The sequence below is a fragment of the Chiloscyllium punctatum genome, chromosome 28, assembly GCF_047496795.1.
Source record: "Chiloscyllium punctatum isolate Juve2018m chromosome 28, sChiPun1.3, whole genome shotgun sequence".
In the NCBI taxonomy this organism is placed as follows: Eukaryota; Metazoa; Chordata; class Chondrichthyes; order Orectolobiformes; family Hemiscylliidae; genus Chiloscyllium; species Chiloscyllium punctatum.
This window is the reverse complement of record NC_092766.1, coordinates 31567275-31595026: the sequence shown is the minus strand read 5'-3', so window position 1 is coordinate 31595026 and position 27752 is coordinate 31567275. Positions and strand designations below refer to the sequence as shown.

The window sequence follows — 27752 nt, the reverse complement described above, 5'->3', positions numbered from 1 at the left end:
TGGAATGATATTGAGAATCTTGAAAGGATTCAGAAAAGATGCAAAGATGTTGCCAGGGTTGAGGGATTGAACCATAGGGAGAGGCTGAATAGACTGAGGCTGTTTTCACTGGAGAATCGGATGCTGAGAAGTGACCATAGAGGTTGATAAAATCGTTAAGGGCATGGATAGGGTAAACAGCCAGGATCTTATTCCTGTTTAGGTGAGTCCAAAACTAGAAAGCACAGGCATGAGGGAAAAGATTGTAAAGGGATATTAGGGGCAAAGTTTCAAGCTGATCGTAGTATGTGTATGGAATGAGCTGCCAGAGAAAGTGTGGAGGCCGGTACAGTTACAACATTTAAAAGGCATCTCACTGGATATGTGATTGCGAAAGGTTTCGAAGGCTATGGGCCAAGGGCTGGCATGTGGGACGAGATTAATTTAGGATATCTGGTCGGCATGGACAAGTTGGACTGAAGGGTCTGTTTCAGTGCTGTACATCTCTATGGCACTAATAAATTAAAATTAAGATAGGTTTCTCTTTTATGGAGAGTTAGCAGAAGGTCAGACAATTCTCCTTGGAGCTGAGAAGGTTAAGCAGTGATTTCGACCAGGAGTTGATTTGTTTCCAGGGTATTTCATTTACAGAGAGACAGAGTGAGAAATCTTTAACGTCACAATTTTTATTAACTATTTTCAGGTAACAGGCAAATAATGCAAAGAAAAATGTGAAGATTATTTTGCTCACTAAGTTCTGAGCATCTGCAACAGTTTGACCGACAGCTGGATGCAGATTCAGTAGTTATTGTCAAAACAAATTTGAAATTTAACATTTTTAAGGAAGGATTTTGAGGGCTATGTCCAAATGGCAGGTGAGTTGTGACTGACTGGCACCATCTCCAGAGGGAGAGAGTACAGCCCCATTGGGCAGAATAGCCTCCAGTCCCTGTGCTCTGTGATACTGACGCATTCACTGTGAATGATGAAGCTCATCACAGGGCAGAGCCGTAGAGATGCTGACCAGATATCCCAACCTAATCTAGATCCATTTGCCAACACTTGGCACATATCACTCTACACCCTTCCTATTCATAAAGCAATCCAAATGCCAAATGGTTTAATTGTACCAACATCCTCCACTTCCTGACAGAAGATTCCATACACGAACCAACATCAGTGGGGAAAAATATTGCCCCTCAGATCCATTTTAATTTCTTCCCCTCTCATCTTAAACCTCTGCCTTCTCATTCTGGACTCCCCGACCCCAGGGAAATGACCTTGTCTATTTATCCTACCCAGGCCCCTCATGATTTTATAAACCTCTATGAGGTCACCCCTCAGCCTCTGATGGACCTGGGAGGATCCCACCAGTCATGTCACAATGGGGCCTGGCTGATTGACACAACTTCAAACCAATAGGAGAGTTGGCATGATCCTCCAGCCAATGGGAGTGAATGAGGGGTGGGTTCAGCAGGCCCACACATGACCATCAGCTTTTCAGGCGCAGTGTCACTGTGAGGGGGGACTGAATGTGAAGGAGTGGGAGAGAGAGCAGATACTGGGAGAGAGATGGAGTTAGTGTGGACTGGGAAGGTTGATAAGCACTGTTTCAGTCTGTTGGACCTGAATTAGATACTCTGGGTAAATTAGAACCTAAAGAACTTCGGATGCTGTAAATCACACACAACAACCAGAAGGTGCTGGAAAAGCTCAGCAGATCTGTCAGCATCTGTGAAAAGAAATCAGTTCGCATTTTCGATCCAGTGATGCTTCCTCAGAAACTGATTTTACTGAGAAAAAAAAGTCTGTTTTATGCAGAAGGTAGGGGTTAAGGAGTAAATGATAGGTGGGGATAGAGTCCAAAGAGAGAGATAAGAGCAGTTGGACAAAGGAGTGGATAACGATCTGACGGGGGGAGGGTGAATAGCTGTTTATGGGGACTGTTAGTGGCTAACCATAGGTAGTGTGTAATGGCAGGCTACGTAATAACAAGGCCTGGTATGTGGGGTAGGGGGCAAAGGCACTAAGACGTGGGAGAGTTCAGGACCTAAAATTATTGAATTTTATGTTGAAGCCAGAGGGTTGCAGGGTCCCCGAGTGGGAGATGAGGTGTTGTTCTTCCGGTTTGTGTTCAAGTGTGGCGCTGGAAAAGCACAGCAGGTCAGGCAGCATCCAAGGAGCAGGGGAATTGACGTATTTGGTATGTCAGCAATTTATCAGAAATGTGGGTGGTGGAATATGGCTGAGAGATAAATAGGGAGGGGTGTTTGGAGTTGGAGGGAAGGGAGCTAGGGTGGCAATAGGTGGTTGTAGATGGAGGGTCGTGGTGAGAGGGTGGAATGGACAATTGGAAAGGAAGATGGACAGGTGGGACTGTTCAAGAGGCCAGTGCTGAGTTGGAGGGTTGAATCTGAGATAAGTTGGGGATTGGGAGATGAGGAAACCTTGACGCCGAGTGGTTGAAAGTTCCCAAGGTGGAAGATGAGCTGTTCTTCCTCCAGGTGTCGGGTGGCTCGGATTTGTGGATAGAGGACTTGCATGTCCTTGGGAGTGTGGTGACGGAGGGGGTGGGGGTAGCCGAAGTGGTCGGCCGGGTTGGTTGGTGCATGTGTCCCAGAAATGTTCCATGAAATATTCCACAATTTGGTGTCCTGAGAGCAAGGGACACAATAGGTGAGGTGTTTGGGTGGGCAGGGAAATCTCTGCTGGATGTAGGAGGATGCAGTGGTGCCTTGGATGGAGGTGAGGGGAAGGTGTGGGCACAGGTTTCCACCTCTTGCAGTGGCAAGCGAAGGTGTCTGGAGTGGAGGGTGGGATGGGGGGGGGAGTGTGGACCTAACGTGGAATTCACAGAAGGTATGATCTCTGTGGAATGGTGAAAGGGGTGGGGAGGGAAATATATCTCAGGCGGTTCGATCTGATGGTGGAAAGAGCAGAGGATGAAGCGTTGTATCTGGGTGGAAGGTGAGGATGGTGGGATTCCATCTTTGTTGCATTTGGAGGGGTGGAGTTCAAGGGCAGTGGTGTGGGAAGTGGAGGAGATACAGTGGAGGGCATTGTTAACAACATGTGAGGGGAAATTGCAGTCTTTGAAATAGGAAGCCATTTTGTATGTTCTGAAGTGTTCTTCCAGCTTGCATCAAGCTTCACTGGAACACTGCAGTAAGCATGAGACAGAGATGTTGGACAGGGAACAGGCTTGTGTGTTAAAGAGCAGGCAACCGGAAGCTCAGGGTCTTTTTTGCAGGTACAATGTAGATCATCAGCTGCCATTTCCACCACCGCCACTGAGATGCTGGAAGGTTCCTGTCTCCTCCATTAACAGCTTTCCAACTTCCCACTCCTTTAATTTTCCAAATGTTCCTGTGTCTCTTTGGGCTCTGTCCCCACCTATTATTTACTCTTTAACCCCTATCTCCTGTAGTCCAAAGATCTGTAGGTTCGGTGAATTGGCCCAGCTAAGGTTCCTGTAGTGTTCAGGGATGTGCATTAGTTCGGGGGAAATGGAGAGTAATAGAATAGGAGAATGGCTCTGGGTGGGATAAACTTTGGAGGGTGGGTGTGGAATTGTTGGGCCAAAGGGCCTGTTTCCTGAAGGGATTCTAATTTTCCCAGCTGTCATCGGTTCTGAGGAAGGGTCACTGGACCCATGATGACCCATGGTGTGTGCAGGAGGTGGAAAGGGGAGAGTGGCAGCAGAAACCGGATGAAATGTATCAGTGTAGACTGGGAGGGTGTAGTTACACTCTGGGCAGGTAGTTAGTCTGAATTAGAAACTCTTGATCCCACGTTTGCAGCAAAGGGGAAGATGGCTTGGGCCTCAGGCAGTGAGAGGTCCTGGGTTTTGGCCACCATCTTTATTTGGGGCAAGGTACAGCAAGGAACATGCACGTGTCCTCTACCTGGGTGGGGGCGGAGTGATTTGAAGAGGAGCATTTACACATCAAACACATACCAAGAGAAGTGTTTGCCTTCACTATTCATCTTGCACTGACTGAGCTTTGTTTTGTGAATTCATTTTATAGGATATTAATTGAGAATAATTGAGACTGGGATCTCAATAAACAAGTTTCTACAGTCAGTGGAGTCATCAGGATCTGAATATCATTGGCATTTAACTGTGGAACGAGAAAGGTTTGTCTGTTCTGTCTGTGGGAAAATATCTTCAATAGTTTTGTCAAGCCAAAAGCAGACAGATGTTCAAGTTCATGGTTGTATCACCCTTGGGGTATGTGTTCAATTCTTGGCCCTCTCGCTGTGGAGGGAGATATTGGCCTGAGAGAGAGCACAGATTTATCCAAATTGCACCTCGTCTTTTTGCAGGAACTTTCAGATTTAGTCTCAATCATCCACTTTATAATGTTAATCTGTAAACTCCCTACTTCCAATTCTCTGCAAATTTCTCGTGTACTCAAATTCCAGCACCATTTCAGGTGGAACGTTCCAGATTCTGACAACTGTCTGTTCATTCAGAAACTGCTGAAGTCCATTTTGACTCTGGGGTTACAAAGGGCTGAATTGAAAGATGCAATGCTGGTCGTGAGCTCCCATTGAGGTGCATTGGAACAGCACAGGAGGATGAGGGAAGTGTAGGTGTGAGCAGAAAATGAAAATGACAGGGCTCCACTTTTAATGCTGCTTGGCTCAATGAGGGTGTTTTAGAGTTGGGTGTAAAAAGTGAGGTGAGACAGGGAGAAGGTGAAGCTGAAACTCAGTTTTAGTTCAGGCCTTTCAGAAATTCACAGTCCAATGGGAATAGCCAATTTGTCAGTGATACATGTGGAGTATTTAAGTTTTTAAAGTATGACATATCAGCTTAAGTAAAGTTTTTTTTGTTACTATAATGGACAAGTTTGAAGTGAAGAAAGGTTACTCGCTCATTTAAATTCTCTTAATGGGAGTAACTAGGTGAATGTAGAGAGACGTTGTGACAGGAGCCCTCAGACCCGTGGTGTGCTCCTCTTGCACAATGTGGGAAATAAGGGCCGATTCCAGTGTCCCTGACGGCTATTTGTGCAGCAAGGGTTCCCATCTGCAGCTACTGGGAAACTGCTTTACAGAGCTGGAGCTGAGAGTGGACTCACTGTGGAACATCTGCAATACTGAGAATGTTATGGACAGCACGTTTAGTGAGTTAGTCACACTGCAGGTGAGGGTGACACAGATCACGTAAAAGGCTCAGGAAGCGAGTACAGGAGTCCCCCGTTGTTATCCCCTTCTCATACAGACACTGTATACCACTTGGGATTCTGTAAGGGCTGAATGGATGGGGTAGCTTCTCGGGAAATCAGCATCAGCCAGGTGAATGACACCACAGAGATCTCTGCTGCTCAGAACAAGAGGAATGAGAGTGGCAGGGCTATAGTGGCAGGGGATTCAATAATCAGGGGTACAGCCAGGCATTTCTGTGCCCGCGGACATGAATCCAGGATGGTATGTAATCTCCCTGGTGCCAAGATCCATGATATCATGGAGTGGCTGCAGGACATTCTGGAGCTGGAGGGTAAACAGCCCGTGGTCGTGCAACACACAGATACCAACGATATCACTAAACAGAGGGATGAGGGCCTGAAAGCTGGATATAGGGAGAGCAGAGATGCATTAAAATGTAGCTCCTGAAATGTAATAATGTCAGACTTACTCCCAGTGCCATGTGCTAATGAGAGCAGGAATGAGAAGGTAGATCAGCTGGATGTGTGGCTGGGGAAATGGTGTACCAGAGAAAGGTTATGATTCTTCAGGCACTGGGGCTGTTTCTGGGTGGGACCTGTACCAGCCTGACCGGTTACCCCTGGGCAGAGCTGAGACAAATCCGGTGGGGGCCTTTGCCGGTTCTATTGGTGAGTTTGTAACTAGTCTTGCAGGGGGATGGGAACGAAAGTGTAGGCTTAGATGGATCAGAGTCATGACTGGGAATGGGAGGTAGAATATTAGTGATGTAGTTAGCGGCTCAGAAAGCCAAAGGAAAGGAGGATTAAACGAAGATTGAGGCCCTCTTCAGCCATCAGTCCTGACATCCCAGGAAGGTGAGTCAACAAAATCTGGAGCTGTTTACATGTCTATGACTCTGTGCTTCAGCAAAATGGTGGAAATCTACAAAAAAAAACAAAGCGCTGGAGATCCTCAGCAGGTCTGTCAGCATCTGAAATGGTGACAGATGCAGGAAACATTGCAGCCTTGAAGAAGTGTTTAGATGATCACACCAAGCACTACAATATCGATTACACGCTGAGTGCCAGAGCGTTGGACTAGCATAAATAGGTGCTTGATGACCAGCATGAATACGATGGGGCTGGAAAGTTGACGTTTTGGGTCAGGGTTATTTATCAAGACTGACAAATGGTTCCGACCCAAAACATCAACCTTCCTGCTTCTCTGATGCTGCCTGACCTGCTGCACCTCCCCAGGTCCACATTGTACAGACTCTGACTTCCAGCATCTGCAGTCCTTAACTATCTTCACATCCCAGGACTCATCTGGTGATCTTCCTTTACACTCTATCAATAACCAGGAGAGCCTTCCTTGGAAAAGGGGAACAAAGGTGTACACAGTACTCCAGGTGTGGTCTCACCAAGGCCCTTCCAGAAAGGGATCCCTGCCCCCATCTTATCCATAATGGTCATCAAGCGCACATGCCTGGTGTGATCATCTCAACACTTAGTCAAGGCTGCAATGTTTCCTGCATCTGTCACCATTTCAGATGCTGCCAGACCTGCTGAGGATCTCCAGCGCTTTGTTATCTCCTCTGTAGAGTGTTGAAAGGGGAGATTTGCAGTTGAGAAATTCAAATTGAACTTCACGTTACTTGATCCGTGCTGATCTGAATATCATTGGCCTTTTCATCTGGAAGGAAAGGTTTGCATTCTGTCCGTGGGCGAATATTTCAAATGTCCGTGTGACGAAAAAAGTACTGAGACAGTGAAGTCCATGTTAGCGTGGGGACTTGGTTTTTGAAAGTCTAAAAAATCATGGCACATTTCCCTGGAACAGGTAAGCCACGGATTGGTTTTGTATGAGGACAATTAGCCATAAAACCAGAAAGACCAAAGGATTCCTGCATCATGGAAAAAGCTATGAAAATGGGATTGTTGTAATGGAGTGAATTATCAATCCTTGATTGTAATCCATTGGTATTGTCACATCGGTTCCAGCGCCGTGGGGAAACACAGGAAATGTGATGAGTGCAGTGTAGGTTTCAGTTATTCAACTGGAAAGGTGAAGAAGAAATTTGCAAGGATGATGCCAGGTCTCGGGGCCTGAGTTACAGGGAGAGGTTGGACAAGTGAGGACTTTTTTGTTTAGAGTAGAGTAGGGGGAATATTTTATAGAAGTTTATAAGACCATGAGAGGCATGGGTAAGGTGAATGCACTCGGTCTTTTTCCCAGGGACTCAAGGATTGGAGGGCATCCGGTTAAAGTTAGAGGAGAAAGAATACATGGGAAACTGAGCAGCAACTGTTCTACACAAAGGTGGTATGTATATGGAATGAGCTGCCAGTGGAAGTGGTTGAGGTGGGTATATTAACAACATGTAAAAGACATTTGGACAAATACGTGGATAGGAAAGTTTCAGAAGCAGATGGGCCAAGTGCAGGGAAATGGAGTTAGCATGGATGGACATTCTGATTGGCGTGGGCCAGTTTGGGCCAAAGGGCCTGTCTCTGCTGCAGGACGCTATAACTCTAAGTGCATGTGCTATTTCTCCCCCTAACTCTGTTGGTATCATGGGATGTATTCCATCAGGGCAAGGAGACTTGTTTACCTTTAGCTCCATTAGCTTACCCAGCTCTAACTCTTTCGTGATAATGATTGTTTCTTGGTCCTCACCTTCCTCAGTCTCCTAATCAATTACTGGCATGTTCTTCGTATCCTCCACTGTGAAGACTGACTGCTGTGTACTCATATTCCTGAACCCTGCTGGATAGGAATAACCAGGCACAGAACTCTGAGAGGTCTTCTTTGAGTCTTTTATTGATGAGACACGGCAGTTATTTGGATAGTGTGCATGCAAAACACCTCCAGGCAGCATCTGGTATCTCCCCGCCTGTCCGATGTGCCACTCCCATTCTTAAACCTTGAATAGAGACTGTCTCTCAGTATTATCTCCATGGCAACGGCAATTAGAAAGTCTAGTTCAGTTCAGCACTTTGAGGTTAAACCACACCCCGCCCCCCCTCCCCCCACGGCCCTGTGGCTCCCTCAAGTACCTGACAGGCGGTTCAGTTTCGGTGGAGCTGTCTATCGGGATTCTGATATGGAGGAGCCGGGGTTGGGGTGGGGTGGACAAAGTTAAAAATCACGCAATGCCAGGTTATAGTCCAACAGGTTTATTTGGAAGTCCAAGCTTTTGGGGTGTGCTGTGATTTTTAACTTGATCAGGATTATCTCTATGGTAACAGTTAAGTGCTTCAACAATTACAGAGGCCATATGTTCCCCACACAATAGATTCCCCTCTAGCAGTGTAAACTGTTATTCAAGCCCTGGGCATAGCTATTAATCACTTTTCTCCCCCAATCCCATCTCGCTTTCTGTTGATCTTTAAAGTTTTTCTAATCTCCTTGGTCTTTGCCAATTTGTATGCATTCTATTTCAGTTTGATTGACACCCTTATTTCCTGAGCCACCCACGGCAGATTATTCATTTTCCTACAATCCTTCCTTTTCCCTGATAAATACTTTTGCTGAGCACTTCAAAAAATTGCTTTGATATTCCCGCTCTGTCCGTCAACTATCCCACCATAAAGTCTTTTTTTCCAGTCTACATTAGCCAACTCCTGCCTCATCCTTTTGTAATCTGTTATTCTGGCCCTGGGGATAGCTACTCTTCACTTTTTATCCCAATTCCATAATGCTTTCTGTTGATCTTTGAAGTTTTTCCAATCTCCGAATTTATCCTTGTTCTTTGACAGTTTGTATGCCTTCTTCTTCAATTTGATAGACTCCCTTATTTCCTTAGACATGGCAGATTATTCTTTTTCCTAAAGTCCTTCCTTTTCACTGATATATACTTTTGCTGAGAAATTTGAAAAATTACTTTGATATTCCTCCACTGTCTGAGAACTGACCCACAGTAAGTCTTTACTTGCATTCTGCATTCGCCAACTCCTGCCACCTCCTATTGTAGTCTCCTTTGTTTAAGCACAGGATCTTTGGATTGGATTTAATCTTCCCGCTTTCCAACTGTGTTCTAAATTCTATCAGACTTATGACAAGTCTTTTTATCAGATTACGAGGGGAGGCGATGTTTCTTGGGCGTTTTGGGTTTCATTGTCAGCGACCTTGGCTTTGTAATAAAGTATAGGATAGATATTCACAACAGATTATTCTGGACGGTGTGAATGTACTACACAGACTAAAACCATAAATCACTGTCTCCCCTCAGTTTAAAATTGCAAAATCATGATCGCCTACACGCTTCCTCACTACCTAAGTTTGGAACGCTAATCCAACTGACTATCCTGCTGTTTCTGAAAATCTCCTTTGGTGAATGTGGTGAGTTTTGGATGCATCTTTCTGGTTATTACCGGAAGAAGATAAGCCCTGGGCACAGGAGAGGCAATGCAGCCCTTCGAACCAGCTCCTCCATTTAATACCATGATGATTGAGCTCACCTCGGTCTCAGCTGGATTTTCCCGTCTGCTCTCTCTCACGCTTCAACCCATTGCAAATTCAACATCTGTATCTCTTCATTAAATTGGCTCATTGTCCCGGCATCTACCACATTTTTAATAGGAAATTCCACAGATTCACAGCACATTGAGATAGGTACATTCTTCTTCATGAGAATAGAATAGAGTCCCTAAAGTGCAGAAACAGGGTATTCGTCCATTGATTCCACACCAACCCTATGATGAGCATCCCATTCAGACCCACTCATTCTCTGTCACCCTGCATTTCCCGTGGCTAATTGCCTAACCAGCACAAGCATGGACCCTGTGAGCAATTTGGCATGACCAATCCACCTAACCTGCACATCTCTGGCCTGTGGGAGGAAACTGGAGCACCGAACAAAACCAGGCAGACATGGGGAGAATGTGTAAACTCCACACAGTTGCCTAAGGCTGGAATCAAACCCGGGTCCCTGACGCTATGAGGCAGCAGTGCTAGTCACTGAGCCACCTCTACTTAAAATCTGCTGCCCATTATTAACCTCCCCACCCCGAATTTGGCTGCATGTATATTCCTTACGTCAGAAATCGAGGTGTCTAAGCGGATGTCTAAGTAAATCCCCGTGACGGCCCACATGTCCTGTGTGTCTGAATAGATATCCTATACACAAAACCCTCCAGCCCACACTTTCTCTCACTTTCCAGGGACAGGTCTCCAGAGGCTTCATGGGGACTACAATTCCCACAGTCCCTGAGGCAGGGACCACACGTGTGTGGGGAAACCCACCACTGTACATGTACAGAATATGGGTGGGTTTTGGAGCATGTTCTTTGGAGTAACGAGCGGAAAGCATTTCACACTGTGATTGGCAGGAGAAGGGACGCATCTGCCCATAATATTGATCAGTTGTATCCAGGATCTGCCATCTCCCTTTCTGTTTCCTTTTGTTTCATTCTGCTGTTACATTATTGACTTGCAGCAATTGAAGGGAAAGGAAGTGAACCCAGAAAGGGTGCAGAGTCTAACCAGGGAGGGGAAGTGGTGGCATGGATCTGTTTATCAGTAACACCATGAGAATGTAGAGAGTTTACAATAGGGGTAGTAGAGTTAGAATGGTGGGAGAGAGTAAGTGGGCTGGAGGGTTACAGCTTTGGGGGAAGAAAGGGGAAAAGGGTATTCCAGAGAAACTAGAATTGTCTGCTCTGAATTTCTAATCTGTACATATTCATTTATTCAAGGTGCTAGATAGTGAAGATTTGCAGACTGAAATCTCAAAATCACATGCAAATCATGATTAAGTTAAACAACATTTGAAGAACCAAAGATGGAGAATCACTGGGCCAAAATCCTGCAACACTCTCTCTCCCAGCATTCTTGTTCTATCTGTGCCAAATGGACTGCGAATGGTTCAAGACAGCAGCTCACTACCATCTTCTGAAGGGTACCTAGAGATGGGGAATAAATGCTGGCTGAGCCAGTGATGCCCATATCCTGGAAATGGTTTCTGTCTCTCGTTGCTGAAACCCAGTTGATGTTACTGCAGGATGATGAGGGAGGCTGAGTGCATCCTCCAGGAGGCAGCACCATCACATTACCCCTGCCTACACCCACACAGTAACACCGCAACGTCGCTGGAACAAAAGGCAGTGAAACCAAAGGAGGACTTGGATATAGTTTTTCGAGGTAAAGCCATGTGAGGGGATTGGAACACAGCAGGAACTTGAGATTGAGCTGGATGGTCAGCTGTTTCCCATTGAATGGTGGAGCAGGATTGAATGGCCGAATGGTCTCCTCCTGCTGTTATCTCCCAGGTATGTATATATTCATGGAGCCCGGATAGGAAGAAGTGGGCAGGGATTCTCCAGGAGATTGCACTTCCACAACAGTTTCCAGTGAGGGATGGTTTGATGGATTTTATTTAACATTTATCTTTAACACAAGGTTTGTAAATTTTGGTTTTAAAATGTTGTAAGAGCTTTTTGCACCGCAAGTAAAATTAAAGAAAATAAATTGAACTGTTTGAATATAACAGTTTTAAAGCTTTCAACCTCCTGTAAAACAAAATCCTGTCTATTCCCAGTCGCCATCACTTTCCAGCTCCTCAAACTCCAGGGAAATATTCCCTCCGTGTCTGAACCTTTGGTTTGATTTAACAGATTTTCAGTTGTTGTTCTATGAGCTGTGAAGCGTTCTTTTTCCCCATTTCTCTGACCCAGAAATGTTATCACAGCAACCTTCCCACCATCAAAATCATCATTATACCATTTTGCTTTTGGTTAACATATAATCGCCAGCAGTGCAAAAGTGAGGACTGCAGATGCTGGAAACTAGAGCCTAGATTAGAGTGGTGCTGGAATGGCCTTTTGCCAAAACGTTGACTTTCCAGCTCCTCGGATCCTGCCTGACCTGCTGTGCTTTTCCAGCACCACTCTAATCTAGACAGATAATCACCAGCAGTAAACCATTTGTGTAACCAATTGAATATTTCCAAACAAAGCCCATTACAGGCCAAGCAAACAATTACAAGTGACAGAGTGAGAAGGGACTAAATCAAAGTAGAGTTGTGGGGAGGGGGCAGCGGTGGAGATAAAGCACTATGTCTCCTGCGGTGCCCACCTCTATCTAAAGGCATCGAGAGCAGTGATCCACACTACATGCTCCTTCTCCAAGGACATCCTGCTGTGTAGCCTTCGAATAAAATCATAGAATAAAATCCCTACAGTGTGGAAGGAGAGCATTGGCCCATCAGACCCCACCGACCATCCGAAGAACATCACGCCCAGAGCACTCTATCACTGTAACACTGCATTTCCCATGGCTGATCCACCTAGTCTGCACAATCCTGGACACTGTGGACAATTTAGCACGACTGATCCACCTGACCTGCACATCTCTGGCCTGTGGGAGGACACTAGAGCACCTGGAGGGGACCCACACTATCATGGGGAGAATGTGGGAATTCCACACAGGCCATTGACCAAGGCTGGACTCTAACCTTGTACCTGATGCTGTGAAGCAGCCGTGCTACAGTCACAATTTAAATCAAAACAGATGATCCCTGCTCATTGTCACATTGCTGTTTATGGAGACTTACTGCCCAGAGAGACATTCTGAGTTTCAGAAAGTGGCAATGTAAATTCAGTCACCTCCACCCCAGTTAATGTGATTAACAACATCAATACTCCAACAGTGTCATCATGTACAAGGTCCACTCCTGACTCTGATGGACAGTAACATCAGAATCAGAGTCCTGCAGTCCACATGGAGCAGCGGGATGACCACTTCCCTGTGAGCACTCACTGGTCTCTCAATCGTGTTGAAGACGCAGCAAATGCCTTGTCACACAGAGGGTTGAACAGCTCCTACCCAGAGTGAACCCAGTGGAGTCTCGGAGGCAGGATGAATCACTGAATCCCTTCTCCCTCACTAAGCATCTTAATTGCCTCTCCTCTGTGTGGGCTCCATGGGGTCTCAGCAGGAGGGATGAATCACTGAATCCTCTCTCCCACACTGACCACCTGATTGTCCTCTCCCCCTGTGTGGGCTCACTGGGGTCTCAGCGGGGCAGGATGAATCACTGAATCCTCTCTCCCACACTGACCATTTGAATGTCCTCTCCCCCTGTGTGGGCTCACTGGGGTCTCAGTGGGGCAGGATGAATCACTGAATCCCCTCTCCCACACTGACCATCTGAATGGCCTCTCCCCCTGTGTGGGCTCACTGGGGTCTCAGTGGGCAGGATGAATCACTGAATCCTCTCTCCCACACTGACCATTTGAATGCCCTCTCCTCTGTGTGGGCTCACTGGGGACTCCACAGGTGCGGCATTTGAGTGAATCTCCCCCCACACTGGGAACAAGTGAATGACCTTTCCCCAGAGTGAGCTCGCTGGTGTTTCAGCAGGTCAGAAGACTGAGTGATTCCTTCCCCACACACTGAGCAGGTGAATGGCCTCTCCCCAGTGGGAATGCACTAATGTCTCCGCTGGTGAGAGATTTGAATGAATCCTTTCTCACACATGGAGCAGGTGAAGGGTCTAAATCCACTGTGCCATCTCTGGGGCCTCAGCAGATTGTAAGATCGAGTAAATCCCTTCCCATACGTAGTGCAGGTGAACGGCCTCTCCGCAGTGTGACTGTGTCGGTGAGTGTCTCACTAGGAGGGGTGAGTGAATTCCTTATTCTGATTGAGTATGTCCTCCTGTTTTTTCAGTTATTATTGACAATCTCATTCCCCTCGCACCACAACCTGTTCCAGTGTTACAGAAACGGCAGAATGGTCAGCTGCAACTGGTCACCTGACCGATCACTGGACACGGACGGTTCAGTCTGCACAGATGCTGTCAGACCTACCGAGGTTTTCCAGCAATTTCTGATTTTGTTTCTGATGTCCCAGCATTTGCAGATGTTTAGTTTTCCAATACTCATCTTGTGTGTTGCAGAGTAGTTTATTGATGAAAGTAGACGGTTTTGAAAGTTGTACGTTAAGTCACACATCAGCTATGATCATCATGAATGGCAGAGCAGAGTTGAGGGGCTGAATGGCCTCCTCCTGTTCCAATGAAAGTTATCCATCTGCAGCTTGTGGTAACATTTCCCCTCACTGCTCCCTTCCCCTCCATGTCTAACACACTGTTACTGACTGAACAAACCTCCTGTGTTTGAACTAAACCTGCTCAGGTTCAGTGGCTCCCTCTCCTGCCACCCGGGTTTAACTCTCATCATGGAATGCTGTCTTGTATTACTGCAGGAATGCCCACAAGGACTAATCCTGGAGTCTGTATCCCCTGGGATCCACAATCACAGTTTATTTCCTTCTTCCTCTTTCATTCTGGCATTGAACTCTCGGTTTCAATCCTTTCTCCTGTCATGCTCTTCAACATGTCCATGTGGGTGGACTAGAGGTAGCTGGGATTTAATGAAGGGAAGTGAGAATTAGCAGGAAGCATGAGGAGAGGCGACAGCAAACACAGTTCTCATTGTAACGGCAGAGTTTCTCCGTGACCCAGTGATTGGCGAGGCACCTGAGATTGTGGGGGGAGGCAGATTCAATCAGGGATTTGCTAAGACACTAAGACAGTGACCTGTCCATCTGATTGTTAACTCAGATAGATCGAAAGAAAAGTGCACATTTAGATAGCACCTTTGATGATCTAGTGCAATGAAACATGCTTCCAACCCAATGATTTCAACCACAAATCTCTGAAAACACAGACGCAAAGCTTTCTACTTGTACCAGGCGGTCTCTGAGCCTCCTCTTTTCTTGGGAAAAGCGTTTTGAGCTGTTCAGCCTTTCCTAGTGATTACAACCGCTATGTTCCTGTAAGATTTGTGACGGAACCTTTACTTTCCTGTTCCTTGTGAGTGATGAAAGGAGCAGAAACAGTTCCTGACCTGTGCGGGGTTTCGGTTGGAGTATTTATATTTACAAATCCATTCCCACCCTCACATACAGTGTGAAATTGATGTAAAACTGAAGGGAATGAGTGAGTGAGCACCCACAGAATCATATGTGTGAGTTGAATGAACCTGGCATGAGGAAAATGGGACAACAATCACAACTAGTTAGAATCACAGAATCCCGTGGGTGCAGAAAGAGTCTATTCTGCCCATCGTGTCTGCAATGACCTGCTCACCCACCCTTCCCATAACCCTACATTAACCATGGCTAGCCCAACCCACATAAATTGCACACTGCAGCCATGTTAGTATGGCCAATCCAGTAACGTTACACATCTGTGGAAGGGACACAAATTACATCCAAATGCTCGGAATTGTGGATGAAGGTTCACAAATACTTGACTCTGACACAAATGCTTTGCTTTTCAAAATAAAATCTGGGGGAAACTGCAACTGGAAAGATTTCTGATTATCTCAGGAGGAAGAGAATTCAAAATTCGTGCCATTGACCCAGGGGGCGTAGTGATAGTGACAGAGGTCTGGGAACCATCAGAAATGTAACAGGTTGTGTGCAAGGTGGGGGTGAGACAAGGACATAAAGACAGTCTGTCACACGGCTGAAGGCAGGAGAGATTAAACAGCAGAAATGGTCGTCCCTCAAAGCCACGGTGAATAGAGTTAGGGCTGGGAAAGAAACAAGGAAACAAGGTGTACAGCTGTCAGAGAAATATGTTAAAAACAGATTATAAAAACATAGAGGGCAGAGTACAGTCTGAAATTGTTGCTCTCAATGGTGAGTACAAAAAGCTTTAAAGCCTGGGGAGTTTACAGCCAACACATACTCAGGATTGGCCAAGATCTACAGAACAAGAGAAAATTAATGACTATCATGACTTTGCATATTTCAGCTTTATGACTGCAACATTATCAAATATTTTCTGAGGAATATTGATTGAGTGGAATTAGATACATTTTGCTATGACTAACTAGAAGAAAGTATATAGAGAATACTGTGATTATTGGAATGGACGATGATACCTCCACATAATCTGCTGATATTGTGATTGGATATACAGTAAGTGTCAGAATCAAAGTAAATTATAATCAAATCAATTCAAAAATGTTTCCAAGTTTAAGATAAATACAATATTCACAATGATTGAGAGATTGTACATTGTAATGACCTTGCAGTATTTATTGTACAGAAGCATAATTCCACATTTGTAGCCCTTACTAGATTGCACAATTATTAGATATAAGATATATTAGCAACAAACGGATTTTAAAAATATATATTCGTGAATTTCAGAATAATGAGATATCTCATCTTGATATTAGACTGAGTAATATGTAGAAATAAAGAGTAATATTGCAGGGAAAAGTAATTGGAATTCTCTAAATTTCAAAGGCTGAGATAATTGCTATATTTCACCTGAGCAAAAATCAGACATTTACAAAGAATTTTGCACGGGATATTATTGGTCGTTTGGTATGTGCATGGGCCTGAACAAATAGGTATTAATATAGTAGCATTGACAATATGAAATAATGAATGGAATTTTCAAAAAAACACTACATTTTTACAAAGTCTATGTTAAATTGCTGTGCAATTATTCTAATTGATAATTGCTTTTAGAATCCTGACAGATAAATTGACTTAATATTTTGAAAACACTTTGCTCTGATGTTGATAGGATATTCATTAAGATTAAGAAACTGAAAATTAAAGCATAAAATTTAGCTGGATGGTGTGAAAAAATCATTCAGCAGCAATTGAAAAAAAAGATTTTGTTTAAAAATGCAGGCAATGCAAGATTTATATGCTTCCAATAGTTTTCTTGAAGAGTCATGTCAATTTTGTTGACGTAATTTTTACCACAATAAATGTTCCGATACTTATTTCAGAATTAGGAGGAAAAGAATTAGGCCATCAAAGTGACGATTATTGTGAAAAAAATGCAGGGTCACTGACATTTGATACGGAAAGGAATTCTCATAATTGTGTGATTATTGTTCACTGCCATCTAATATGGGAGGAAAAGGAGAATTGTCAACATTTCCAAGCAATTTTTTTCTTCTAATGAAATGAAAATAAAAATAATTTTGTAGGGCAATTTATTTGAAAGAAGGAAACAGTCATTTCATATGACATTTGAGCTGAAGACTCGTTCCCGTTTCCCCCATTGTAGTCTTCACAATCATTTAAAACTTAGTGTTGGTTGAACGAAAGAACAAATGGATATAATCGAAATGTTTCCTTGTACACCAAAAAAAGTAAATGTAAAGCAATTTTATCATGAAAATTATATCGCTCTGAATGTAATCATTTCACACACAATAAATGTATGGTTGAATTGAAATGTCATCATAGCTGTAGAATTGTTTTCACCTGGCAGGGAATGAGGACAAAGGAGGCAATCTGAGCTCAGGCATGTGGAAGATGTTTACTCATGCAGCAATCAGTTAATGAAGGGATCGTCCCCCGAGACCAATCTCGGAAGGGAGATCCATAACACACTCTAACATGTACAGTAAAAAGCAGCATTTTTATGGACTTTCTGCATCTCAATGGCCACATGCAATGTGGTTACAGCCCTTCCCTCCTCATCCAGCCACCCGATTGAAACACATAATCGCAGATGGGCATTGTAATGGACATCCTCAGATTCCTATTGGGATCTTTCCATGCATCTTATTGACTTAGATTCCAAAGTTATTCCTGAACTCCCTCGGGCCTCTCAGGATACCTTATCAGCTGGGACATTTTGCGCTCTGCTATTCATTATATTTTATCAAAGCCAATTACCCCTCATATCATTCACTATCTTAATTATATATGTACAAAGAAATAGAAAAGACAGTTAATTTTAGCTTACTTGCTATAAGATTAGTAATATGACTTGTGTTATAAAGTTTGTTATATTGTGTAAAATTATACAGCTACTCTTGATGAGCAATCAACATCATACCGTGAAGTTAAAACTAGCTAACTTCAAATCTCTGTCGAAATGCTTTTGTATAATGCTTTTAGTAGGCATTGGTTACATATATCAAACTTATGTTGCAGATTTCCCCTATTATACTCAATAATCTGTAATTAGCACCTTTGTTTAATATTCTGAGTAACTGTAAAATAATAACTATATCTGACAAATGAGCTCTTCTGTTGTCATGATTGCTGCTTAGTTAGTTAACTGGGCTGCACCCTGCAGCTGCTGTTTATTCATTTACTGGGACAATTATCCTTTCATTTATGAAGATCAGGATTGGTCATTTGTCTGTATATCAGCATGCTCTTATCAAGAAATGTCAGGAATGCTGTAGTCCTGGCGTTGGAGTAGGTCCATTGGTAGTGTGATTTATTTTAATTTAAGGCTGGAACAGAATGTTAGTCTAGTTTAGCACCCCCCTGACACCTTGTATTTTAGTTCTAAGGTAGGCTGCCTGTTTTTGATTGTCAGGCATTTTGTATGAGCCAATATGGACCATTCTATTCCAGGTGGGGGCAAGTCATGCCCAGAACAGCAAATCAACTAAGATTCAAGTATTGAAATAAAAATCACCATTCGCTACCATTGGTTTCAGTACAATGCAATACGTTTACGTCACTGAGCCTTAATTTCACACTTAAAACTAGATATACTGTATTTGATCAATTCTTCAATATTAGATATAAGCAACAATTAATCTTAAAAACATTTCATAGCAAACTTTAAAATGATTAGAAATCTCATATAGCTGCCCGTCTTGTGTAAAAATGAGCAGCATTTATTGGAGTGTAAAATAATCAGACGTCTCTTAATATGTAAGGCCGAATATTAATCCAATGATTTCTGTATACGTTCAAATGAGAAGGCAACAGATATTATCTGTGAGTGTTGGATAGGGAATCATTAATTAGTTTGTGTTTGTGTTATCTTGGAATAAGAAAACGATTATTCTTCTTTTAATATTGACTCTAAGAAATAATGGATTAAATTAAAATGTGAATTTGACGATGTTTGTTACAAAACCTAAACTGAATTACTATGTGATTTTTGTAATGGCAATGAATTGATAATTAATTTTAGAACTTTGGCAAAATAAATGATTCAATATTTCCAAATGGATTTGCTCTGATGTTGACGAGATATTTCTTCATCTGTCAGCTGAGAATGCAAATTCTGGCATGATGACATGGAAAGACATTAGACATTCAGTGAACGTTGATCAGAAATGGTTTGTCATTCAAAATTCTCAGATCTTCAAGATTTCTATACTTGGTTTCTCTACTTTTCTTGTGGAGAAATATAATATATAATAAGCACAAATTCTGCATTGTATTTAATTCATGGATATTTTCATATTTAGACATTTGAGTCAGAATTATAATGAAAATAAGTCAATAAGGAAGATTTATTTTCACAGAAGCATACAGTCAACAGCATTTATCAATGTATTTGTTTCAATATTGTCTCTGAATAAACGGTTAAATACGTTTAATGGGGATCTGTTGACAATGTAATGAACCACAATATCATTTTTGTCATAATTTTTGGTTTGGAAATCAATCAGAAAAAAAATCCTATATTCAGGACTTGCTTCATCTCGATACATGTTACACGTAGTATCCTCAGGCATAAGTAATAAGGTTTTATCATTGATCTGGTAAAGATGTAGTGTGTAAATTATAATAAGGTGTCTCCTCCATATGTTTGGATCTGGTGAGACTGTGATGTTTGCTATGATTATTCATCCTGAGAACAATAAGGCACGTACAAAGTGTTTTTCACCGAACAGTAATTAGGTGGTCTTGAAGACCGTTACAAGTACTTTGATTTCAATAATGTTGAGCTGATTTCCATGACCTGGGAAATGTTTCACAACATTTTACCAAAATTCTGGATTCTAAGCATTCAATGGGTTTCGTGCAAACACCCTTCACTTGTCGTCATTCTCAAGTGAGGTGTCTAATGCTCAGGCACTGGCTGCAAGTCAAGGTGCCAGGAAGTCTGCTTCAACCTCTCCAAAACACAGCTCTTGGGCTGGTTGTCACAGAGTCTCCCGAACCTTTGTGAGCTCTTTGACCGGGCTTTCCACTGTTTTCTGGAGCTGCTTACTTTGTCTACTGTTTCCTTTAGTTTGACCTTTTTAGCTCTGCTTTCCCCAGCTGTAGAAATATTTAGAATGTTACATTTTGGGCCACAGGTCACTTGACCTTAGCGGACAGATAAAATATGGTTCACTTATTGTTGTAATAACGAATTGAGAAAGAATATTTGCATTTTAACAAATAAAATGTTTCAATTTTATCAGTCGTTTACAATGACATTGAGTAGATAGTCATTAAGAGAGATCAACTGATAATTGTAAGCTATTTGCAGGATTATTGAATTGAAAAAGGATACAGACGTACAGAGATCTTTTTGGAAGGCATTGCTTTTTCATTCTAATATCTTTGTTGTTCAAGAGGTCTATGTAGCTGTTCATTGGTTCTCTTGTCCAGATGCTAATTTATAATTCATATCGCTTTTATTGTGCCGGAGTTTTGAGATTTGTGTCAGATTAAGAAGAAAACGAGGAGCTATTAAAATGAGAACTTGAGTGAATAGAAAGCACAGTACATTTAAATTACAGAGGAAACAGAGAGTATTTGCTCCAAATAAGCAAATTTTTTTTGTGTCGAAAGTGTGGTGGTGGAAAAGCACAGCAGACCAGGCAGCATCCATAGAGCCGGAGATTCCCGATGAAGGCTTATGCCTGAAACATGGTTTCTCCTGCTCCTCAGATGCTGCCTGACATTCTGTGCTATTCCAGCACCACATTCTTGACTCTGATCTCCAGCATCTACTTTCCTCACTTTCTCCAAATATTTGTAATGGACATGAACTGAAAATTTTAGCCTCGGCAGTTGAACAAAACCAAATTTACACTTTTTTGTGCAATATTTGGACTGAAAATTGTTTGTGATCATGCAACACATTAGGACATATGAACACCTCTTCCGTTAGAATCCTTTGCCATTCATAATAAAGAATAACCACTGCTTTGAACAACCAGTATCGTTTGTAATTACTGAACTGAAATACCAGAGGACAACTTCTGCATTTATTGGAGGGAATGATAACCAGATCCTTACTGTGGCAGTGGGGATTGATCTCAGGAACAATCCGATAGTTATTCTGATTATTCCACTGAACAGTAATTAGATGGTCATGAAGACCTTTGTGTGGCCTCATGTTTAGTGTTTTGTGTGAACAATGATTTTAAAAATATTGAGATATTTTACAAGATTTAGGAACACTGATAATCAAGTGTTAAAGGTATTAACTAAAGTCAACTTTAAAAAAAGTTAGAATTGCTTAGAGAAACGCAATTAAACTACTGTAGAATCCCTGTTAGCACAGTGTGGTAACAGGTCATTTCGTTGAATAAAGTGACCCTCCAAAGAGTAACCCAGACAAACACTTTCCCAACCATATCCCTCTACATTTACTGCTGACTAATATACACATCCCTGAACACAATGTGCTATTTAGCATGGCCAGCTCACCTAACCTGCACGTCTTTGGATTGTGGGAGGAAACCACAGCAAAGTCACATAGACTTGGAGAGAATGGGCAAAGTACACAAAGACTGTTACCCGAGGATGGGATCAAACTGAGATCCCTGGCACTGTGAGGTAGCATTGTTAATGACTGAGCCACTGTGCAACTATATGCTATAAGTAAAATCAGTGAGAGGTGTGCAAAGACAAATTTCAAATAAACACCCTCTGCTATTGTCAAAGCACATAAAATTTACATTCAATACGAATAGATGAATGGAAAACAAAAGAAAACTCCAACAATTCACGAATGAAAAATAATTAGAAATTTAATTTGATCAAATGTAATTCCAATATTTAGATGAATTGCAATTTTTAATAACAAATGTAGGTAATTAGCTGACTAATGAATAATTGGAAGTGTCATATGTTTACTTTACAGACGAAGAAAGCGACTTGTTTTCTCTCCTTGTAACACGGCAGAATAACAATGTGAATGTCCGAAATGTTTGAATCAAGCTCTTTCGAACAAAAAACTAATCACTTACGATCAGTTAGCCTTTTCACCTTTAAGACCACAACATTCTCAAATATTTTTCAGGAATTTAGAACCAGCAGAACTAGTTAATTTCTTTTCTTGGGAACCCGAAGAAGAGAATAAACAGCAGATACTGTGAAGGAGTCATTCAATGCGAACATTCAACTGAAGACAACATTCCTTCTTCCTAAAAAATGTTCAACTTTCAAAAATTCAAAATTTATTGTCATTGTTTAATGAAGTGATAAAGAGATGCTGATGCTTTTTCATTGGATTTTGTTGCATGAAAAATGCTTAAGTCTTAAGTGTTAGCATTGAAGATAAATATATTTACATTAATACAACTATGTTTCAACAGGTAAAATAAATATTGATTGTTACAATGATTGAGAGATTGTACACAGCAATACATATGAAGAATTAACATGATTCAATATTTCAAAAGCACTTTACTGTGATGTCGATTGAGTATTTATTAACATCAGTGAACTAAGGAATAGAACATAGTAGCTAGCTTTACGTATTAAAGAAAAAATGAGACATTCAGTAATTATTGAACAAAATTCTTTTCTGAACTTAAAAATTTATGCAATATACAAATTGCGAATTTCTTTCCACTGGATTCCTTGTAGAGATGGTACGTTGATTACTATTATAATCAAAGTGTCAGAATTAGGAAGAGAATTAATAGATCATGAAAATGAGCATGAAAATAAACAAACAATGAAGTCACTGCTGGGTGGTATATGAAGCGATTGTAATAATTGTGTCATTATTCTACAATGATGGATAATGTTGGAATTGAAACAACAAAAAATTCAACACTTCTTTTCTTACAATGCAATGAAAGCAATAATCATTTTGTAGCATGCATGATTGGAAAAAGCAGTCTTTTAATATGACATACAGTGAAGACTAACCTTTTTGCAAAACTGTAAGAAGTTCATAAACTCAAAACGTAGCGTTTGTTGAATTTGCAACAAAAATGGTTATAATTTGAATTGTCTCTTGCACACACACAACAGAAGAGGAGCTTAAAGATTGTTAGAATATTTTTTTAAATGTTTCCAGTGTTATTGTACTACAGTCAATATCCATGACAAATTAGAATTATTGTTTTAAACAACATAAATCGCCGTTAACAACTGAACTGAAATATAAGATATCAAATGCACTTACTGTATGGACGAGTAAACAAATGCTTACTGTTGTCATTAGTCTCAGGAACAATAAGATACTCAGGTTATTCCACTGAACAGTAATCAGCTGATGATGAATATCTTTGTGTCGCTTTATGTGCACTGTTTTGTGTGAACATTGACTTCAAGAAAATTGAGATATTTACATGAATTAGCAACAAATTGGTAATTGGGTGTTAAGGATCTTATTTAAGATTAGACTTTTTAAATAGTTGATAGAATTGCTGAGCAAAACACACTTCAGACATCATGCAATAAATGAGATAAGTGATTGTGTGAAATGAAGTTCAGTCACTTCAATAACTTCAGTCCGGAACAAGACCTGAATCAGTAATATCATTTATTACGCTGTTGCAAGAGGGGTGTGGTGTCCACTGTCCACAAGGCACACGCACACACACACACTGAATTTAACGAGTACACAATATTTATGTAATTCGTTACTCGTCCCTCCTCCCATTGCTCCTTCACTGTTTACGACTATTTCTAATCTAAACCGGCTGTTTATCTCTGAACTCATCCAGCGTCGTCCCTGACAGAATGTTTATGTCTGGCCTCACAAGGCCATTTGACCACCTCCCTCTGTGTTCTTATTGTTATTTGTCCTTCTACACTGCCATCTATTTCCTTGATAACCAAAGCATAATTTCTTTTTATTCTTTATTTACACCGAGCCTTATGACCTTTTGATGGTGTTATTTTGTTCCTGCTGAAGCGGGAAACAGATGCTTGTAACTGTTTGTACAGGCATATCTAGCTTAACCTACCCCCCTCCATTCACAGCACCTTAACTATTTGTCTATAACATCTACCATTATTTGCAGACAAATTTCATTCTTGTACGCAAATTTTAGCTAATACAAAAGCAATAATATATTTCCTTCACATAGTTTTTATTCTTGTTAACTCAGCTCTTGGCTGAAACAATTATACACTGGTGCGAGTTCATCTACCTTGAATAAACAATTATGATTGCAGAAGTAACACTGCTTTATATATATCCCACATGTGCAAAGTCAAATTTCAAATGAATGCACTTCCATATTTTCACAGCAGTTCAATCTCACATTCAATATAAATAGGTGAGTGGAAAATGAAAAACAAATTTCACACAATTCATAAACATCAATAATTAAAAAGTGATAAATAAAAAGAATTGGCAATTGTTTATTTGACTGAACAAGAAATGTATTTTTTCTCCTCATTTTTATAGCACTGGAGCATCAAGGTCTATGTACTGTTTGAACTCAGCTCTTCAGAACAGAAGAAAATAAATTGATATCATTACTTTGTATATTTCATCTGTATGACTGCAACATTCTCAAATATTTTTCAACGAATATTGAATGAGTGGAATTAGATACATTCTGTTATTAGTGACCTGAAGAAAATTAATAGCAAATACTGTGATTATTCGAATGAACAACAGATGGAAACATATCAAATATTGAATTGAAAGGCAATTCAATTGATTCTTAGATATTTTCTAATCAACATTCAGAGCTGCTCTGGCACAACTCTGTGCAAAGTGGGAATTGAAACTGTACCTCCTGGTCTGGTAACAGAGACACTATCAGAGCTGCACAACATTCCTTCATAATGTTCCCAACGAGGCTGGGCAGGTCTATAATCACATGCTCACTGTGGTTACTCAAGTAAAAATTAATCAGATGTTTATTGTGATAATTGGATTGGAATAAAATGGATGGATCCTGTGTGTAATGTACTTAAAATTAGATAGTAATTTACAATAATTATGGGAGTTAACAGATGTCTTAATTAAATATGATTTTTATGATAATTTGTGGAATGACAACTTGACAGATTTGTGTGATTACTGTAAATTGATAAATAAAAATGAATACAATAATTCTACATGTTCATAATAGTTTCTCATTTTATAAAATGCAACGTAAATTTTGTTTGTTCGACACGTAAATTGGAACAAAATGATGAATTGGTCAGTCAATGTTACTATTCAGCTGAAGACAAGTTTCATTGTTTCTGAAAATGTATGATTTCTAAGAAGTCACCATTTCCCGTGAGTGTTTAATGAAACAAGAAAGATGTCAATCCTTTTTTGTGTACTTCAAAAAAAATTCATTGGAATTTAAATAATTGTGCACAAGAAAAATATTAAACTATTATAGTGATTAGAAGCACAATAAATGTTAACATTGAAGTGAATTACAATCAAATCATTTCAGAAGTGTTTCCAAGTTTAAAATGAAAAGCAATATTCACAATGATTGTGAGATTCTACATTGCTAAGTTCTTGCAATAGTTATTACATGGAACCATAATTCCACACTTACATCCTTTGCCAAACTGAACAATTATTTGATATTAGCAACAAATTGATTTTAAAACTACTATTAATGAATTTAAGAATAATGAGGTATCTCATCTTGCTATTCCACTGAGTAATGTACAGAAATGAAGAGAAATATTGCAGTGTAAAGTAACTGGTGTTCTCTGAATATCAATGACTGTGATGATTGTGATCGTTCAAATGAGCAAAAGTCAGATATTTACAAAGGATGTCGCAAGGGCAGTTATTGGTCTTTTCTGGGTGTATTGGCCCGACCAAACAGGTTTTTATACTGTAGCATTCACAATAAGAAATATGGAAAATATTAATAACACATTAACTTAGACTTCATAACAAGCACAAAGTGCTGTGTAATTATTGTACTTGTTAATTGTTTCTAGAATATTGATAGATAAATTAAATTACTATTTTGAAAGCACTTTGCTCTGACATCGATTGCGTCATAATTAAGATTGATAAACAGAAAATTAATATATAAGAAGTCGCTTTAATAATTCTAAAAAATACTCAGCAACAATTGACACAGTTCAACATTGGGTTTTTTTGTTGAGTCATGTTTATTTTTTTTAATTTTTATCGTGATAAATGTTTAGACATCTATGTCAGAATAAGGAAGAAAATAATTAGACCGGGAAAGTGAGTACTATTGTGAACAAAAGGTCAAATAAATGACATTTGGTATAGAAAATTATTTTGCACAAAATGACTGATAATTACGTGATTATTGTTCGTTGACAACTAATGCTGGAAGTAAAAGAAACAGATTCTAACATTTCCAAAGCAGTTTTTTTTTCTTATAATGAAATTAAAATACAAATCATTTTGTATTGATTTGAAAAAGTGTTATTTAATGTGATATTTGAGATGAAGAATCGTTCTTTTCCCCCCAGTGTAGTCTTTTCAATAATTTAAAATTTAGTGTTATTTGAGCTAAAGATCAAATGGGTGTACCTGCATTGTTTTCTTCCGTCCAAAAGAAGTAAAGTCAACAACATTTTTAAGTTTCGTAGAGTTAATTAGCAAAATGCATTGAAGCTATCGTGCATGAAGTGAGATAAGTGAGAGAGAGAGACAAATTAAATGTTCAAATGAACACGTCGATATTTTGAAAGCATATTAATCTTATGAATTGGTGGATGGAAAATAAAAACAAATTCCTGACAATTCAAGAATGATTAGTAATAAGAAATTTATTTTGTTCAAAGCACATAACAATATTTAGATGAATTGCAATATTTAGTTACAATTGTAGGTGATCAACAGACCAATGAATAATATGAAGTTGCATTTGGTTATTTTGCTGAAGAGGAATTTTAACTGTTTATTTTTTCATCTTTATAATCCTGGAGAATAAGGATTTTTGTGCTTGAAATGTCTGAACTCGGTTCTTTCAAACAGAGAAAAACAGATCAGTGAGTATCATTTCTTAGACTCTTCCAACTTTAAGATTGCAACATTCTCAGTTACTTTTTCAAGGAATGTTGAACTAGCAGATATGATACGTTTTATTAGTGACCTGAAGAAAATAAGTAGTAGATATGGTGACGGTTGAAATGCACAGCAGATTGAAGTATATTTCATGTTGTTTTGAAAAGCAGTTCAATCTATGCCCGGTATTTTCTCATGATTATTTGGAGCTGCTCTGACACATCTCTGCTGAAGGTGGGAATTGAAATCATTCCTCCTAATCTTGTCGTAGAGACACTGTCAGAGCTCCACACGGACCCTTCATAATGTCCCCACCCCCGGAAGGGTAGGACCATAGTCACATGCTTACTGTGGCAACACAAATGAAAACGAATCACATGTTTATTGTAATAATTTGTATGGGAATTAATTACATATTTTCTGTGTGTAATGAACTGACAAAATGAATTAGTAATTTATATTAAAGTTGTAACAAAGCAATAATGACTTTAATTAAATATGAATCTCATGATAATCCATGATAGGAAAAAAAGCCTAATCATTTGATCATTGTACACTGATGAACAAAAATCAATAAAATAGTTCCATATGTTCAAAGCAAGTTTTCACAAAATGAAAAGAAAATTAAAATGCTTTTGCAACATAAATGAATAGGAAAATAAATGAATTAGTCACACAATACGACTATTCATCTGAAGACAACTTCCCTTCTTTCCCAAAATGTTCAAATTCCCAAAGT

The 27752-nt window shown here is 40.4% G+C and overlaps 1 long non-coding RNA gene across 9 annotated transcripts in view; it reads left to right on the top strand.

Moving 5' to 3' along the window:
- The window catches only part of LOC140454058 (uncharacterized), a 39826-nt gene extending 15377 nt beyond the window's left edge, over positions 1–24449 (top strand). For 2 of the 9 annotated variants that reach the window (XR_011952563.1, XR_011952566.1), the window contains 2 exons: positions 7369–7455; positions 10830–11606. This is a non-coding gene — a long non-coding RNA (uncharacterized lncRNA). Of the gene's footprint in view, positions 1–4007; positions 4117–7368; positions 7456–9364; positions 9475–10829; positions 11607–21958 lie in introns of those variants that run through there. The other 7 variants (XR_011952559.1, XR_011952562.1, XR_011952564.1 and 4 more) reach the window with 5 other exon arrangements.
- The last annotated feature ends 3303 nt before the right edge of the window (positions 24450–27752 follow it).